Here is a 20,140-nt window from a genome sequence, read left to right as displayed (position 1 = left end):
TTATTTATAGCAAAAATTGCAAAATTATTATAATTGTACTTTCACTCACTATACAAGAATCTCACACTTACAGCACCACAGTTAATTTCATTTTTATATGAAATAACAATTTAAATATATTTATATAAATTTATTTATTTAAATAAAAATTAAAACTTCATAATTACTAGTACCATCTGCCCACTTTTTCCACCTATTTTCTATAAGCAGTATACATTTGAAAATCAAAAAAATGTCAAACAGTGCAATTGTGCATGCTTAGCTGGTAGATAAATATGAAATTTAAGGTAGTTTATTGCCTGAACTATGTGCAAATTATGGTGGAATCTGATAGTACTTACACTGCTACTATAATCTTCAAGAGCTCAGTGCCACCACAGTGCCACAATGATGCCCAATTATCACACAGATAATTAATCACTACATAATCCTGAGGTTAAAGAATTAAAATCATCCCATTTGTGTTATATTTTGGTAATTCCCCCAACATTTCAAACATTTTTATTATTAATATTATTATTATATTTGTGATAGATGCTTTTTGATGATTATTGTTATTGTTTTGGGGTGCCACAAACTGTGTCTATATATTATGGTGAACTTAATAAATGTTGCATGTGTGTGTGTGTCTTCTGTCTCCTTTTCCTTAGTCTTCCCCTTCCTGAGACACAACAGTATTGGAGAATATTGTTGATAAAAGCAATGGCAGCTAGATAGATTGATTCCAATCTTGAAATAAAATTTATTTCTACTATAATGGGGTAAACTTTCATGAAAGGAAAAGACAATTGATGTATCAAACTGCATTATCTCATTTCTTAAAACTGCTATAGCCATTCCAACCTTCAAAGACCACGATATTGATTATTCAACAACCATAAATTTTGAGGCAAGACTTTAATACCAGAAAAAAGAATACAACTTCCTGGAAGTTCAGATGATAGTTAGCGATTTTTAAGCAATATAGTATTCTTAATTAATATGTGTACATTGGCTTTTTAGAAGCACTACTATTATATACTTACTAGACTATAATATAGTGTTAACATAACTTCTATATGTACCGAGAATCCAAAAACATTCATGTCACTTGCTTTATTGCAATATTCACTTTATTTTAGTAGTCTGTAACTGAACCTATAATATTTCTGAGTTATGCCTGTTTTTCCTTTTTCCCCTTCCTGATGAAACTGAGAAAAACTTTTTTGCCTCCTCTCGATGAAATGACCAGGAACTAACTTTTCTTTAGTCCTCTCAGAAAGGTAGACTAGTGTATTCTGTTGCATTTATGACTATGTACAAAGAAGAGATAAACCAGAGAGCGTGGAAAAAGTGGAAGCCTATCATGTAAATGATGAGTAGCACCTGAAGAAAGTCAAATTAGAACCTACATAGAAACATGGTCGAAAGGCATTATGGTAAGAGACATATTTCAAAATAGATACATCTAAAAAGTCAAACAAGGGAAGAAGATAATTCTAGATACTATACCTACTTTTTTCAGTCTTAGGATCCCTGTACAGAAATAGACTGAGCCTTTTACTTACCACACTAGAAATGCAGATTTTAGTGGAAATCATAAACATAATACTATTTATTATTTAGTACTATGTGTTAGTATAGTGCAAAAGAAAAAAAAAAAGAAGGAAGGAATGAAGGAAGTTTACTAGCTGTTTAATATGTATTCAGAATTCTGTTATGTACTGAGGATATGAATGCTAGCAAAAAAGAGAGCCCTGCCCTCAAAGAGCTTCCATTCTAATAAGAGAAAACAATACACAAAAGGAAGATGAAAATGGAAACTTGAAAAGGGGAGGATTGAAGGTACCTGGCACAGATTTTGAAGTCTGGAGTCAGTAACAGAGGAGGGAAATGAGGTGGGCTTTGGTTCCTCTATCAAATAGAGGTTCCAGGAGGACATAACCAATAGGTGAAGAGTACCAATCTTACAAGGAGATGTTCCATGTTGAGAGTTGTATTTTTTCCAGGGTAAGAAGACCTGAAGCACTGAAGGAACTTCAAAGAAGAGACAGCATGGTATAGATATTGGGGAGGCAAGAACAGGATTAAAAGGGAAAGAAGAGAAAGAAAAGAACGTATCTGGAAATTAACTGATCTTGTTTTCTATCACTTTGTTATTTTTTCCTATCCTTATTAAATGTTTTGCTGCATCAGTGCTTTTTCTTGCTTAGTTCTCTTAATATAGTGTGCATCAGAGCATCTAACCTTAAATGTATTTCAAATGTTTTTATTTTTTAATGGTGTGGGGAAAGTAATCTAAATATATCAAATATTATTAAAAGTTGGTATGATTTGAGAAAGTGGCCTGGTAGAGCAGAAAGAATCTTGAATTTGGAAACAGAAGATATGGCCTCTTTTTCATAAATAAAATGAAGGATTTGGACTCTATGATCTGAATTGTGCATTCTGACTCTAAAATGATGGTATTATGTTATGAAAATTCCCAGAATTTGTGGAAGCAATTTAGCACAATAAATTACTATATTAAGAATCAAAGGATTTGAATTCAAATCTGAACTTTACCATTTAATAATAATATGATCTGAGGTAAATCACTTAACTGTAGGTTTTAATTTCATCATTTATAAAATAAGAGGATCAAATTAAATGACCTTTAGCATGCATTTCAGCTCTAAAACTACAAGTTAAAGGTCAGAATAAAATGAAGCCAACAAGCTACAAAAAGAATGTGTTTTAATTATTTGCTTTTATTCTTTCAAATAATAATGTCATTGCTCTATTTAATCTCCATGGCCATTTAAAATGTAATTTTACTCTTAACCCCATTGCCTTGCAAAATAAACAAACAAATAAATAAATAAATATATGAAATGAAATTTAGCTTTACTTAGAAATGGAATTACTGAAGGTTATGGGGAGATGTTTTCCAAGAAATAATAATGTTCCTTTTTAATAAAACTTTCCATAGTATCAATAAATTTTTCCTAAGCTATGATGAATATTATTCCATAGAAAGTTTAGCATAGTGTGAATATTTAAACTAGTACAGATGTATAATTACTACCTCAATGAAATAAGGAGAGCAGATGTTTTCAGGAGTACCTAATTGCACTACCTCCAAATTCATACCAATCTTCAAATTTTTTTTTGGCACACTAAAAAGAGAGTAACACCAAAACATCCTGGCGGGTTCCTTTTATTTTTTCTAAACTGACTCCTAATTGAACATCTTCCTTTGATTAAAAGCAATTTCAGGAATGTATGACACAATGCAATTTCCATTTATTTTACATCCTCAATGGATATTAAGGGATCTGTCAAAAAAAATACCAAGAATTAGCTCCATTAAAAAAATTAAAATAATTTGAACATACTAAGGAATGTATAAATTGAAATTTATAAGCAACTATAACCCCACAGATCACCTTGTCATAGTTTCAGAATCAAAAAATTTTAGAAACAGAAGTTCAACCTCCAACTTAGTACAGAAATTAGCCCTGCGAAAAAGGACAGGGAGCTCACTACCTTATGTAAAGCAACCTATCCCATATTTTTTAGTTTTTGTTGTTTTTTTTGCAAGGCAATGGGGTTAAATGGCTTGCCCAAGGCCACACAACTAGGTAATGATTAAATGTCTGGGGCTGAATTTTAACTCAGGTACTGATGACTCCAGGGCCGGTGCTCTATCCACTGTATCACCTAGCTGCCACAAGCTATCCCATTTTGAAACAATTCCATTTGGTGAGTTCCCCTTTAAAGGACATCAAAATCTGCCTCCCTGCAATGGGAACCCTTTATCCCCACTTCTGCTCTATGGAACTAGACAACTAAGCCTAATTCCTTTTTGATATGTTTGCTCATAGCATATTTTAAGGCAGTAATCATAATTAGAGTTGAGTAAAAGTATTGCCTGGATATCATAAGGGTCAGCCACTTATATTTATTAAACACTTACTATTCACTGTGCTCTGTGATAAGCATGAGAGATACAAAGAAACCCCCTAGACTCCCCCTGCCCCACCCATCAATCCTTCCTCCAATACACACACAAAGCAAAAACAAAGACCTTATCCCTGCTCTCAAGGACATTAAAGTCAAGGTTTTTATTGAATCATGATAAAGAAAAAAAAATATAATCCTTCACATGTAGCTTGACTGATATGTTCTATATTTAAAGAATTGTGAAATAGTATGGATTTTAGGGGGAAAGGGAATATTGCTATAGGGCAGTTAGAATAAAAAAATCTCATATGTGAAAAGATCTAAGTGGATTGTGTCCTCAGTATCAGTAAGTCAGCAATGTGGCATACAAGCTAAAAAGCTTAGTCAATCTTAGTGTACAAGCTTTATTTTGACTCTATAAAATATCTCAGAATAAATTGATCACCTGAAATCTCATCACCATTCAGATTGACTCAGTTTTTGATATTCAGGATCTTCTCAGGTCCTTCAGCCACCTCTCCCCTCTGATTGAGAAGGAGCATTGACTTCCTCCCAAAGTCTTCCTTTATAGAGAGCTCAGAACTTTAAAAGTAACTCTCCATCTTCCATCAGTTCAGCTTGGTTTTGATGGTTCTCTAATCCTCAACTTTTCAGCTTTCTTTTGTGAGCTGTCTTGTCCCACTAGAATGTAAGCTTCTTTACAAAGTCTTTCTTTTTCTTATTTGTATGCTCAACACAGCACAGAGCTTGGGACACAGTAGGCTCTTGAGAGAGGCATTCTCACTGTGTTCTGTCCTGATCAACTACACCCATAGTTTGTGTTTAGTTATGGGATTCACATTTTAAGAAAAACATTGACAAATTTCATGATCTTCAGAGGAACACTGCCAGAATAAGGGAACTTAATGGAAGTTATGATGACCACATGTCAAAGATGTTCTAAGGGGGATTCCCACTAAAGTTTGGTCTGGATTGGATCACTAAGGGAAGTGGTGGAGCCAAGATGGCAAAGTCAAGGTAGGGACTCACCTGAATTCTCCAAAATTCCCCTCTAAACAACTTTAAAATGATGCCTCAAATAGAATTCTGGAAATGCAGAAGTAATAAAAAGGTTGGTATAAAACAATTTCCTAGTCCAAGATTACTTAGGAAGTTATCAGAAGAAAGTCTGTCTCACTGGGGTTCTGGGTGAACCTGGAACAAAATATATTACAGGTCCTGCCCATGCAAGCCAGTGGCATGTCTTAGGAGTATCTGCATCAGATATTTCAGCCACTTGGGAAGCTCTCAACCCACAGACAGTAAAGGGGTCAGATAAGTAGTCAAAAGGAAATTACAGGGCCCCTGGGTGGAGGACCCTGTTATATATGATTCTGGATTGCAGACTCAAGGCAAAGAGAAGTACTAGTGCTTGCAGAGCAGGGATTCTGATCACAGTTCCAAGGGGGAGAAAAGTGCTCATGGTTACTCATGAGGGAGCAGTGACCTCGCTCTGATGTTAAAGGCAGAAAAGAGCAACCAGAGGATTTAAGACTACTCAATCACAATTCCAGAGCCATAAGGAAAGTACCAGGCACTTGACACTACAGGGGAGCAGGGAAGTGCTTTTGGTAGCTCACAGATGAGGGCACAAGTCAGGAGAGGACTGGCCTCACATTTCCTTAAATCATACCACACTAGAAGTACCTGAAAACTTGAAAATATGTGGGAACCACCCCCCACAACTAGTACTAAAAACAGCATCAGGAATAACTGAAGCTTGGAAGTGTCCATTCTCCCTCAGGAGCAGGTTTCAACTTTAATATAAAGTTCAATGTCAAGAAATAGGTTGAGAACATAAGCAAACAATAGTAATAAAAGGACCTAACTATAGGAAAGTTATTATGGTGACAGAGAAGATCAAACTACAAACTCAGAAGATAATGAGATCAAAGCAGCTATATGTAAAACTTCAGAGAAAAATGTGAATTGGTCTCAAACCCAAGTGTTCAAAAGGAATTTTAAAAATCAACTAAAAGAAGTGGATGAGTAATTGGTGGAAAAAAATGAGAGTGATACAAGAAAATTATGAAAACACAGTCAATAGTTTGGTAAAGGAAGATCACTAATGGAGAGTATTTTGAACTTCAAGATCTCATCATATCTAGGATATTCCTATTAATGTGTCTTTTTTGTTATGTAATATTGTTATCTTATTAAGTATAATATTAGTATAATATATTGAGCAAAATATAAATATGTTCTTAATGGATAGAGGCTAGACTTTTTACATGGGCTAGTTTTGCTGTTCTTCAGTTCAAAATTAATAAAATATTTAGAAGTATCTGTATAGCATGGTTTAAGAAAATTAAGAAGGAATTTATGACAGTGTTACAGACATTTCATACAGACATATACATTCATATGTTTGACTACACATATAAGCAAATATATATATACTCTCTGAGTTTAAGTTCCTTTTGTAGATTACATCCAAATTGTGTGTTTGTGTGTGTGTTGTTATTGAGCTTGAAAAGGGTAATTCTTAAGTCTGAGACTCCTCAGTGGTTCATGGAAAGATTTTATTGAGTCCTTGACTTTGGGTGTTAAAATAAATATCTTTATTCCAATATAATTTATATAAATTTATACATATATATATATATCCTTAGATATAGATTAGATAGATAGATAGATAGAAAGGATGAGGGATAGATAGATAGATGTATAATTCTGAGAAGTGACTCAAGACTTCAATAGCCTGCAAAAGGATCTACTGATAAGACTTTGGCACAGAGATGTATTGTGAAAGAGTTTCATTAATTCAGATTATCTATCAAGTTAGCTTTTAATGCATGACTCTGAGGTATAGTAGGCTAGTTGGAGACTCTAGCCCTGAGGGTTAGAGGCAAGCTGGACACTAAAGCACTGTGGGCTAAGCTGGGAGAGGCACCAGCTCTAAGTAATAAGGGCAGGTTCCTTAAATAAAACAAAAATGTTATCTACAGGTGCAAGAATGTGATGGGGGGCACCTGGCCTTAAGATTCTTGAAGGGATTTCAGGCAGGATGAAAATCTTCTTGTTACCAGATACCCAAGGATTGTAAACAAGTTGTTCAAAACATGTTTTTTTTTCAAAACTAAAGTGTTGGGGGTTCAATAAACTCAGAGTAGAGAGGGTTGGGGTCTCATCACTATGACACCAGAAATGTCAGTTAATCAATAGACATTTTGAAAAGGGTAGGGGAGGTTAAGAATTCCTGGAATGTGAGTTAGAATTTTCAACTTTAACATTGTTTGAGTTTAAATTAATATTATAATGAACATCTAATCTTCAGAGACACACTAAGGTAAAAACTTGAATCATTTAAATAGTTCCGATTATTGTATTAATATTGAATATTTGAATTATTGTATTTTCAATATTTTCAATATTGTATTATTAATGAATATAGTTTGATAGTTCCTATTATTGTATATATATATATATATATATATATATAGTATTATTAATAATAAAGTTGGTTTACTACCAGACTACATCACCCTTAGAAGAACATAGGTCTGAACAAATCATAAGTTTCCTCTCTGTCACTTTGTCACTCTCCTCCACACACAGTTTGAGACAGGTGTAAATAGGACACAGTAAACAACAGAATAAAGGTTTAATAAGAAAAAAAGTCAATAATTACTTCAACAAATATGAATTAAATATATACTTAGTGTAACACTCTAGGCTACTTGGGAAGACACAATAAATAATGCCTACAAACTTCCAAACCAATTAGGAGGGAGACGCTTCTCTAAATTCCATCAAAATAAGTTTAAAAATTTACCTTTTAAAGGAAGCCTTTAATTCTGGAGGCTTCCTTTTGTAGATTACATCCAAATTGTGTGTTTGTGTGTGTGTTGTGTGTGTGTGTGTGTGTGTCTGTATAGGGAGAGAGGGAGAGAGGGAGAGAGGGAGGGAGAGAGAGAGAGACAGGGAGGGAGGGAGAGAGAGAGCTTGCTTAAATATAATTCCCTGCATTTTATCGTCTGCTTTAGGATGTGTGTTCCTTGGGAATAGATACTTTTGTTTTTCTTTGTATTCTCAGTGCTTAGTTCACAGTTCTTGTCATATAATAGATACTTAAAAATGTTTGTTGAAGTTTGACAGAATATCAGAATATAGTATGAATATAGATAAAATCCAAAGTATTATGCAATCAGAGAACTAGTTTTGGGAATTGGAAATTTCATGGAGGACATGACCTTTGAAAAAAATAGATAAGGTAGGGAAAGATAGAAAGGGAGGCAAAGGAAACAAGTATGAAAAAAGACAAAAGACTGAAAAGCATGGGATATGTTTGGGGGATGGCTAGTGATTCCCTTTGGATAACACTTAGGAATATAAATGGAAATGCTGTGAGATAAAATCAGGGAATAAAATAAGGTCAGGTGGAGTTAGAATCTGCAGAGGTGCCCTCCCCAAAGTACAAGCTGTAGCTCGTCTCACAATGAGGATGGATGAAGAAGGTGGCATGCTAAAGGAAGGTTTCCTTGTGAAAAGGGGTCACATTGTCCACAACTGGAAAGTCAGATGGTTTGTATTGAGGCAGAACACACTGCTGTATTATAAGCTTGAGAGAGTCAGGAAAGGGGCCTCTCTTAAAGGATGCATCTTCCTGGATGGCTGTACCATCACATGCCCTTGCCTGGAGTATAAGAATAGACAGATCCTCATTAAGCTAAGGACCAGAACAGCCACAGACTACTTCTTGGAGGCATGGGCATTTGAGATTACAGGTGCAATTCATGCTGGACAACCAGGAAAAGTCCAGCAGCTTCACATCATGAAAAACTCATTCAAGCTTCCCTCTCACATCAGCTGCATGATATAATTGACAAGATGCATGACAGTAGCTTTGGAATACGCCCATCACCCAATATGGAACAGGGAAGTATCTACAAAAAGACCTTCATAGGCTCTTCTCTGGTGGAATGGCTGATCTCCAGTCACTTTGCTGCTAGTCAGATTGAAGCTGTCACTCTGGCTTCCATGCTGTTGGAGGAGAACTTCCTTAAGCCCATTGGAACCCGGAGCACTGAGGCCATTCACTCTGGGGATTTAGCAGAGCAGTTCCTAGATGATTCTACAGCCCTGTACATTTTTACTGAAAGCTGTAAAAAGAAGACAAATTCAAAAGAAGAATTCAACTTTAGCACCACTGAACTGAGTGGCACAGTGATTAAACAAGGATATTTAGCCAAGCAGGACATAAGAGGAACAACTGGAAGGTGAGGCACTTTGTTTTGAGAAGTGACCCTGCTTTCCTGCACTATTATAACCCTCCAAGGAGGAGAACAGACTAGTTGGTGGCTTTTCTCTCCATGGCTCCCTTGTTTCAGCTTTGGAGGATAATGGAGTTCCCACCGGTGTCAAAGGCAATGTACAGGGCAACCTCTTCAAAGTGATCACTAAGGATGACATCCACTACTACATTCAGGCCAGCAGCAAGGCAGAGAGAGTTGAGTGGATTGAAGCTATCAAGAGATTAACATGAGTGAGATCACCAGGCTCACAGCTACCTCTGAAGGTATCTGCAAGACTTCCAATATAAAAAGGAGGACCAGACTTTAGATATATACATTTAGTTCTATTTTGATATGAGACTGGGGCTTCCTCGGAACATTCTAGCTATATAGAGTAGTCTTACTAACATAACCTGTGTATCATGATGGTCACTATTCCAGCTTCTTCATTTTGGTGCCAGACCAAGAACTTTAAAAATCATTCTCCCATGGCCTCATACCAATATTCACAAATGCTAAGGAGGGATAAAGCTGAGTACTTCTTTCTTCTTGGTGACAAATGGAATAGGGAGACTATTTTTAGCTATGTGAATTCATGTAATGTTTTATATTTTGCACAAAGGTACTTTATAAATATTTGTTGAATAAATGAGACAGCTCTCAATGCTTCTCAAAAAAAAGAGCATCTGCAGAGGCACAAGTATCACACTAAGGAGATTGGATATTACTTATTCAATTTCCTTTTATAAGATAGGATTATTTGATATTTCATTTCCCTTTCTGTTAATCTGGATAATTTATATCCTACATATTCATTCACTTTACTTGAAATATTAGATTTATCGGTAAATAATTGAGTAAAATAATTGCTAACAATTGCCCTAATGTTATCATTAGTGGTGCATTCACCCCTTTTCCATTCTGTTTGATTTTTAATTTTTTAAATAAATCAAATTTACCAATGGTTCCTCTGTATTTACTTTTAATAATACCAGCTCCTGCTTTTATTTATTGTCAGTGGTTTTCTTACTTTCAATTTTATTAATCTTTCCTTTGATTTTCAGGATTTTCAATTTGGTGTTTAATTAAGGATTATGCAAATATTTTAATTATTATTTTTACTTATGAGTCCAATTTATTGATCTAGTCTTTCTCTATGATGAAAGCATCTAGAATTATAAAATTTCCCTAAGTGCTGCTTTGGCTGTATCCCAAAAGTTTTGATGTGTTGTGTCATTGTTGTCATTCTCTTTAAATCAATAAACTATTTTGTTGATTCATTATTTAGGATTAGATTTAGTTTCCAATTTATTTTTAATCTGTTTCCAGAGTTATTTATTGAATGAAAGTTGTATTGCATTATATTCTGGAGAAGATCCATTTAATATTTCTAATTTTTTCCAATTGGTTGTAAGGTTTTTAATGTATTAATATATGATTAATTTTTGCATAGGTATCATATACCATTGATGAAAAGATAAGTTCCTTTCTATTCCCATTCAGTCTCCTCCAGAGACCTATCATACTTATTTTAAAAATATATTTTATTTTATTTTTTTCTTGGCTACATGTAAAAAACAAGTTTTAGCATTCATTTAAAAAAAATTTGAATTCTGAGTTCTCTCCTTTCTTCCCATCCCACTCCACTACTTTGAGAAATCAAGTTATTTGATATGTCAAAAATGTGTAGCCATTTCTGTAATTTTCATTTTATGAAAGAAAATATAGACAATCGCCCCACCCAAAAAAAAATAAACCTCAAGAAAAAAATAAGAAAGGAAAAAAAGAAAATCTTTATTCTGTATTCTGATACTATCAGATCTGTGTTTGGGTATATATAGTATTCTTTATCATGAGTACTTCTGAGTTATCTTGGATCACAGCATTACAAAGAAAAGCTAAGTCATTCCGAGCTGATCATCCTACAATATTGCTGTTACTTTGTATATGGTACATTTCCAATTGAATCTATTCATGTATGTCTTGCCACGTTTTTCTAAGAGCATTCTGCTCATCATTTCTTATAGTTGAATAGAATTCCATCATAATCACATACCACAATTTGTTCAGGCATTCTTCAACTGATTGGTATCCCCTCAATTTTCAGTTCCTTGCCACAAGAATAGAAATGTTATAAATATACATATACATGTACATGTAGGTACATTTCCTTTTTGTTTTTCATCTCTTCTAAAATACAGACCTAGTAGTGGCATTGTTAGGACAAGGGGCAGGCATAATTTTATAGCCCTTTTGGCATAATTCCAAATTGCTCTACAAAATTGTTAAATCATTTCACAACTCCTCCAACAATGCCTTAATGATTCAATTTTCCCTACATTCCCCCAACGTTTGTCATTTTCTCCTTCTGTCCTATTAATCTATTCAATAGGTTTAAGGTAATCCCTCAGATTTATGCGCTTTTCTCCAAATCAATAGTCTTAGGCATCTTTCTAATATGGCCTTAAATAGTATTAATAAATTTGTATGAAAAGTATTCATATCTGTTGTTCATTTATTTATTGGGAATGGTTCTCATTTTTATAAACTTGATGCAGATCTCTATGTTAGAGAAATAAGACCTTTATCAATAATTTTCCCCTTTGCTAACTAAATTTCCCTCCATCTTATTCTCCTCACTGACATTTATTCTATTCATTCTCCTTTCATACTGTCCCTTCTCAAAAGTGTTTTGCATCAACTGCTTCCTCCAACAATCTTCCCTCCCTGCTATCACCCCCCAATTTCTCCCATCCTCTTCCCCTCCTATTTTTCTCTAGGGAATGATAGATTTTATATACAATTGACTATGTATGTCATAACCTCTCTAAGCTAATTATGATGAGAGTAAGGCTCACCCATTCCCCTTGACCTAGACCCCTTCCTGCAAAAGCTTTTTTTATTCTTTTATGTGAAATAGCACCCCATTCTATCTCTTTTCTTTTATTTCAGTACATTCCTCTATCACCCCCATAACTCCACCTTTTAAATATATTCTGCCTTCAGATTCAACTCCCTGGTCTATATATGCTCCTTCTAAATGTACTAATAAATAAGGAAATTCATATTAGTTATTAGTATCATCTTTCCATGCTGGAATAGAAGCAATTCAACATCATCAAGGGTCTCATGATTTGCCTTTCCTATTTATTGTTTTATGTTTCATTTCAGCTCTGTCTTTTCATCAGGAATGTTTGAAAGTCTTCTTTTTCATTGAACGTCCATATCTTCCCCTGAAAGTGCGCTCATTTTTGTTGAGTAGTTAATTTGTGATCGCAATACAAGCTTTTTTTGTCTTCCAGAATATCATATTCTTCATGTAGAAGCTGCTAAATCTTGTGTTATCCTTATTGTACCTCCATGACATTTGTATTGTTTTTTTTCTGACTACTTGAAATATTTTTTCTTTAACTTGAGAATCTCTAACCTTTGGCTATAATATAATGACAGTTTTCATTTTAGGATCTCTTTCAGGAGATGATCAGTGGATTCTTTCCATTTTCATTTTATTCTCTGCTTCTAGAAATCAGGTCAGTTTTCCCTGATAATTTCTTGAAGGATAATGTCTAAGGTCCTTTTTTTTTATCATGGCTTTCAAGTTGTCCAATAATTTTTAAATTATTTCTTCTGGATCTATTTTTCATGTCAGTTGCTCTTTCCAATAAGATCTTTCAAATTTTCTTCTAGATTTTCATTCTTTTCCTTTTGTTTTATTATTTCTTGATCTCACAAAATCATCAGTTCCCCTTTGCTCAGTTTTACATTTTAAGGAATTATTTTTTTTAGTGACCTATCTCCTTTTCCATTTGTTTTTCTTTGCAATTTTGCTCTTTAAAACATTCTTCTCATAACAAACTTTTTGGACCTCTTTTTTAGTTATCCCAGTCTGATTTTTAACTATTAAAATAGAGCTAAAAAGTAAGTCATAAGCTGAGAGATCCGGAAACTCACACCACTGCCCCTGACCCATTCATTTGGCTGTCTGTTCCTGTATAGCTGGGGCTTATTCACTCCAGTGCAGCTGTGCTATAGGTGATTCTCTCTCAACCTAGTGCAAAAGAATCTTCTTTCTGCAAATCTTTGTAGTTGTCATGAATGGGAAAATTTTTTCACTTGGGCTTTTTATGATGTTCTGTCTCTCTAGAACTTGTTCAGAGATATTTGGACTGGCTTAAAGTAGAGCTCAGGCAAATCTCTACTTTTACTCCTCCATAGTGGCTCAACTTCCCCATATCTTACTTTGCTTTTCTAAAATTCTATTAATCTCATTAACTTCATTTCTGATTGTTTTTAGTGTATTTTGTTGTTGTTAGATTTATCTAGTTCTGAGTAAGGAAGTTGAGGTTTCTCATTAGTTTATTTTACTGTCTATTTTCCTCCCATAATTCATTTACTTTTTTCTTTCAAGATATGGATGCTATGACATTTGCTGCATATCTGCTTAGTATTGATGTTACTTCATTGGCTATGGTAATTTTTAGTAAAATGTAGTTTCCCTGCTTAACTCTTTTAATTGGATCTATTTTTGCTTTTTTCTTAGTCTGAAATCATAATTACCACCCCTGGTTTTGTGTATCTTTATGTGAGTCTTGTGTGTCTCTGTTTCAAGTGTATTTCATATAAACAACATATGGTAGGATTCTGGTTATAAATCCATTCTACTATCCATTTCTTTTAATGTATAAATTCATCCTATTCATATTCACAGTTATAATTATTGACTATATATTTCCCGCTATCATACTTTTTTTCTCCTGTTTACCCTTTATTCTGCCTCCTCTCACCATGTCCCTTTTTTAAAAAGTACTGTGCTTCTGAGCATCACAAACCCCAATCTACATCCCCTTCTATAAGCTGTGCCTTTTCTTATCCTTCTTTCCTCTTAATTCCTTGTTTGATAAAATAGATTTTAAGACTCAAATGAGTGTGTAGGTTCTTCCCTCTTTGAATCAAGTACAAATTGAATATGGTTCAAGTGTTGCCTGCCATTTCTCCAGCTTACCTTCTATGTAAAATCTCTTTTCCACTTCTTTTATTGTAAATAATTTATCTCCATGATCCTTCTCCCTTCCCCTTTTCCCAGTGTATCCCTCTTTCTCAATCATTATTTTTTGGTCAATATACACATCTGACTTCTTTCTATGTGTACTCCTTTAAATTGCCCTAGTAACAGGGTCTTTAGGAGTTGCATGTATCCTCTTTCCATGTAAGAATGTGAACAGTTAGGGTCTACACCCTAAGCTAAGAGAACAATGTACAAATAATCAACAACATCATTGTGAGATGAACAACCTTGATGGAAGAAGCTCCTCTCAGCAATTCAGAGATTTATGACAACTTATTAGATCATCTATGGACTATGTTATCCCCATTCAGAAGATAAACAAAGCAAAACACACACACAATATCTAGAATTTGATGAACACTTTATAAAAATTATCTCTTTTGTATCTCTTTCCCTTAATCCTAATTCCTCACACTGAAAATAACTAATATGTAAATATATTTATCAAAATATCTATGTACAAAGCTATCTGACTGCTGCTGAGGGGAGGGGGGTAGGAAGGGAGAGTGAAAGGAAATTTTGTAACTTAAAAATATACATGTGCATATGAATGAAAATAAATTTTTAAAAATATAAGCAGTTAAACCATATTGAGTCACTTATTGTGACTCTTATGTTTCCTATTTTTTATTTCTCTTTAGTCTGATATCTGAAAATCAAATTTTGTAAACAGCTCTAATCTTTTCATCAGGACTCTATGAAAGCTCTCTATTTCATTTAATATTATTTTTCCCTGTGGGAGCATACTCTATTTTGCTCATATCCCAAGACCTCTGATCCTTTTATGTAGAAGCTGATAAAGCTTTTACTATTCTGATTATTGCTCCATGATACTGATTTTTCTGTCTGTTTGTGTTATTTTTCTCTTTGACACAAGAGTTATGGAATTTGGCTATAATATTTCTAGGGGTTATCATATTGTTATATCTTACAGGATATCAAGGCAGTTCTACTTAATCATTTCTTGATGTATAGGTTCTTTCCCCCTTAATCATGGCTTTCAAGTAGTTCAATAATCCTTAAATTCTCTTTCCTTGGTCTATTTTTGATATCTGTGGTTCTCCCAATAAATAATATTATACATTTTCTTCAATTTTTTCATTCTTTTGATTTTGTTTTATTGTTTCTTGATGACTCACAGAGTCATTAGCTTTCATTTGCCCAATTTTGATTTTTAAGGAATTACTTTCTTCACTTTTTTTTCTTCATTTCATTTTTGTCACTTCTTTTCCATTTGGTTAATTCTAATTGTTGAGGAATTATTTTCTTTAGTTAATTTTTGTACATTTTTTTTCATGTGGCCAATTCTATTTTTTTAGAGTTTTCTTCAGTTAATTTTTGTACCTCTTTTTTTTCATTTGGTCAAATCTGCATGTTAAGGAGAACTCTTCACTAGATTATGTGTTTCCTTGTCATTTGGTTGAATCTGGTTTTTTTAATATAATTTTTCTTCCTTATTTTTATGCTTCCTTTACCAAGTTGTTGACTTTCTTCATGATTTTCTTGCATCAATCTCATTTATTTTCCTAATTTTTTTCCCTCAGTCTCTCTCATTTAATTTTAAAATACTTTTTGAGCCCTTCTAGAAATTGTTTGGGGCCCTGAGACAAATTCACATTTTTCTTTTAAGTGTTGCATGAAGCTGCTCTGATTATGCTATTTTCTTTTGAACTTGTGTTTTGATCTTCCCTGTCACCACAGTAACATGCCTAAGTCAGGTTCTTTTTGTTACTGTTATTATTTGATCACTTTTCCAGTCTATTTCAAAGCTTTGCTTCTGGGATGAAAGGGGCACTGTCATAAACTTCAGGTTGGTTTTTGGCTGCTGATTTCAGAGCCACTTCTGAGGATTTGTAAGTTTTCTATCCTTATAAAAGGTGATATGATCTAAGGAAAGGTATTTTTACTGCTCTCCTGGCCCGTGTTTTCATCTGTGGGTGATCATATGCACGTTTTCCTGCAGCTCTCTACTTCCATGGCCCTGGGAACTTGGTATGTTAATACTCTTCTTGTCCTGGGACTATGAATCAGAATTGCATATGGGTAATTCAGCAAAGTCCTGTATCCACTGCTAGCCATGGAATTCCTACAATATCCTACTGAACAGGTGTTTGATGCCCTATTTTTTATTGGCTGAGAGCTAAGAGCTTCAAAGCTACCACCACTAATTAAGTTACCCAGAGTTCTACTGTTGGCTTGGCAATGTGTGACCTGAGCTAGACTGCAATCCATTCTCACTGCAGTGATACAGACTGTCCTGCTGACCTTTTAAGTTATCTTGGACTGGAAAATTATTTCACTTCATCCTTCGGTTGGTTCTATTACTCCGGAATTAGTTCAAAGTTGATATCTTAAATGACAATATAATATAAAACAGATTATCTGGCTGTATTATTCAAAGTCTTTTTTTTTCTTTGCCTAAAAACTGGTGATTGTGAAAAATCTTTGATTACTTATGCATCTGACCTAATTTTTTTAGCACAGTGGTCCAAAAACTCTCTCTGGGAATAGCAAAGCATAAGACAACTATCAATGTAGCTGAAAGAACAATTGATTTGGAATCAAAAGATTTGACTTTAAACCCTGGCTGCTTCTTTCTATCTGGACAGTTTTGGGGAGGCTACTTCCCAAAGATTCAATTCTTTCTTCTATGGAATGTGGGGGTTGGACCAAGTATAAGCTCATCCAGAGATTTAAACCCTATAAACTATTCAACTTACTAATAAAATATATGTGTAAAAATTATAGCTTTATCGTGCAAGAATTTTTGTGGGTTTCCTGTCCCCCTTCAAAAAATAAATTAATGAATTCTGTCATTTAGGGAGATAGCAAGGTACAATAATGTCACAACAGAATGACCTCTAACTTCAGAGTCAGAAGCTCTAGGATCAAATTCCACTTTTAAAGTTTGCTAACTTCTTTCCTTCCAGTTATAAATCTACTCAAAAAATAAATACAGCATACATTAAATATTTTATATGATACACTGTATGATAAATACATATAAATAAAAAAGGCCTTCCCCATCCCAAAAGAGCTTACATTGTAGCTGGGGAACACATCACCTAAAAAAAAACTGAAAAATTCAGGTAATAAGCAATAAAATTCTAGAATCAAAAACAGAACCAACAGAGGAAGGAGAATAACTGACATAGGTCAGTCATGGAAATTCAGGGGGGAAAAAAACCCAAATAGGGAAGGCCATGGAGATGGAGTCATATTATTATCAGAGGGTTGATAGGGGAAAAATGGGGGAAAGTGCAGAAAATCAGGACTGAAGATAGAAAATGGCTAGGATATTTCCTCAAATGAAAGTTCTGGGCAAAAAGCCATTAAATTGGGGTGGGGGAGGGAACACATAGGAAGAGAGCCTGTCACCCTCTATTCTGTTTAGGTAATTTGATTTTCTTTAGAGCATGTTTAAATATAACACAGGTGTGTGTAGTATTGTAAAGTATTAACAAGCTGGGTGTGGGGGGGGGTGTCAAAGGCCCTGGACTCTCTTCCAGGTTGTGCAGCTCATAATGTTGATTTGGAGCCATTTTATCTCTCTAGAGATCAGTTTTCTTAATAAAAGAAGTGAACTCAATCATCTTTAAGGTTAGTTCTTTTTAAAGGATTTTCTTTAATGTATTTCATTTCTTTCTTCAATCTAACATATTTGTCTTCCCCTTCCATTATTCTTTCAAAGCAGAGTTTCCATAAAGCTATATAAAGCTATATTTAGAATGGCAATAACTAAAAGATGCCACAAAAACCCAAAGGATAACAGGAAATTGCATACCAAAGTAGAAGAATTAAGGGTAATTCTCTATAACCCTCATAGTACTTGAAGATAAAGACCTACATTGAAAAATGGAATTTCCTCATCTAGTTGTTCCCAATGACAATGATATCACAGTTCCTGTCCTATCATATTCCACCATCATTCCTATGCTTGATATGAAAAGTACTAGCTTGATATTTGGGTAGTCCCAAATGCTGTAATGTAAGTACCTACAGGGCATGGGCTGTTTGATATTTTTGTCTTTGTATCTTGGACCTAATGATGTTTAACTAAAATTGAATAATAGTAGGTGCCTATAAAATTGGAATTCTATATTCTTTGCTATAACTTTCAGTATTCGATTTGTCCAATGTAATAAATTGGAGTCTTTCATTTCTAACCTATGAGAAAAAGGACTATCTAATGAAACATTTCCATCTTTCCCAGCAATAATATATAGTAAGTTACATATCTTACATATCTTACATACTTACCTGTCTGATGAATGAATGAAAAGAATTACTTGTCCAAGTTAGAATGGTACCACAATCAAGAGTAGTAATTATGATTTCTGCGATAAATATAGATCCAGAAACAGTTCCTCGATCTGAACATTTTGCTGGACCTAGTTACATACTTTGCTCTTGATCCATGGGGTGGAGAAGAGACTCCACAGGTAAATCCCGCCTGGGTCAGAATGAAATCAAATCTCTTTGATAAAAACTCCCCTTTATATTAAAACTTTTGCAGACCTTGATCAGTGCAACCACCAGGGACAATTTGGGGCTATCCACGATGGAGAATACCATCTGTATCTAGAGAAAGAATTGTGGAGTTTGAACAAAGACCAAGGACTAGTACCTTTAATTTAGAAAAAAACTGATATCTTATTATGTAATCTTGATATTTCTTATATTTTATTTTTCTTCCTTAAGGATATGATTTCTCTCTCATTACATTCATTTTGTATGAACATATACCATGGAAACAATGTAAAGACTGGCAAATTGCTTTCTGTGAGGGGTGGGGGAAGGGAAGTAAGATTAGGGGGAAAATTGTAAAACTCAAAATAAATAAAATCTTTAAAATGAAAAAAATTTCTAAATATTTAGAATTTCTAAAAATAAATTTGGTATGTTTAAAAAAACCTTTTCAGAAAACTTTAATTTAACCCAAACCTTGCTACCTTCTTCCAACAAGGAAGATTCTCTCAGCTTAACAGAAGTTTCCAAAATATGAAGTATATGCTTCTAGAACCAGTCATCACATCTGTTTTCTAAGACTTATTGGGATGAAGGGACTACATAAAAGTAAAGCAATGCTTCCTAAGTTAACTTGAATTTTTCTACTATTTTTTACCTCATTCCTAAGGAGTAAATAAGGGAGAATCTGCCATGCAATGGTGACTTAGGTATTCCACAGAATCCAGTTTTACATCATTATCTTGATACTGTGTTCTGAGGCTTTCTATTTCTTGATACAATATTAGCATCTGGTTTGCTAGAACAGTTTTTAGTTTGTCTACTTGTTTTTTAAACTGAAAGACATAGGGAGAAAGGGCAAGAAGGCATTTCTTAGGAGTTTACTATGCTCTCCTGAATTCTTCAATATTGTCATAAGTTCTTACAAAGGAAAGATCTCAGAGAACCAAAAGGATGAAAATAGAATGCAAATGCCTACCACATCTAGCAGGACCAAGAAATGAAGTTGATCAAATATTCACTTAACTGTGATGGTTAAACAAAACTTCATGATGTGGCATCCTTCATATCTTTCTAATTAACAACACATTCAGAGATTGCAAATCTATGCAACTGCACTGCTGTGCCTCAGTTTGTAGCCAGCTCTTGAGATCTCCCCAAGACAGAAACCCAGGATATGAAATAACTAGTTTAACAGCTGTAACGGTTAGAGGATGTCAAGGGATATATAAATGTTGCTATGGTTTGAGGAGAGAGTAAGAGGGAGGATTTCTGATTCAATGTGGGATAATATGAATCGATTTATTTTTTAAGAGAAGTGGCAAATTCTGTAGGGGCACAGATTTATAGTAAATCTGCAAACACCTGAAAAAAATCTGATTAGGGATTTGGAGAAACACCATTTCTCTAT

The 20,140-nt window shown here is 34.1% G+C and overlaps 1 pseudogene; it reads left to right on the top strand.

The window, feature by feature from the left end:
* The first annotated feature begins 8,409 nt into the window (after positions 1 to 8,409).
* LOC141489842 (pleckstrin-2 pseudogene) lies at positions 8,410 to 9,476 on the top strand (annotated as a pseudogene).
* The last annotated feature ends 10,664 nt before the right edge of the window (positions 9,477 to 20,140 follow it).

This window comes from Macrotis lagotis, chromosome 5 (genome assembly GCF_037893015.1).
Source record: "Macrotis lagotis isolate mMagLag1 chromosome 5, bilby.v1.9.chrom.fasta, whole genome shotgun sequence".
NCBI lineage: Eukaryota > Metazoa > Chordata > Mammalia > Peramelemorphia > Peramelidae > Macrotis > Macrotis lagotis.
This window is presented reverse-complemented; position numbering and strand designations above follow the sequence as displayed.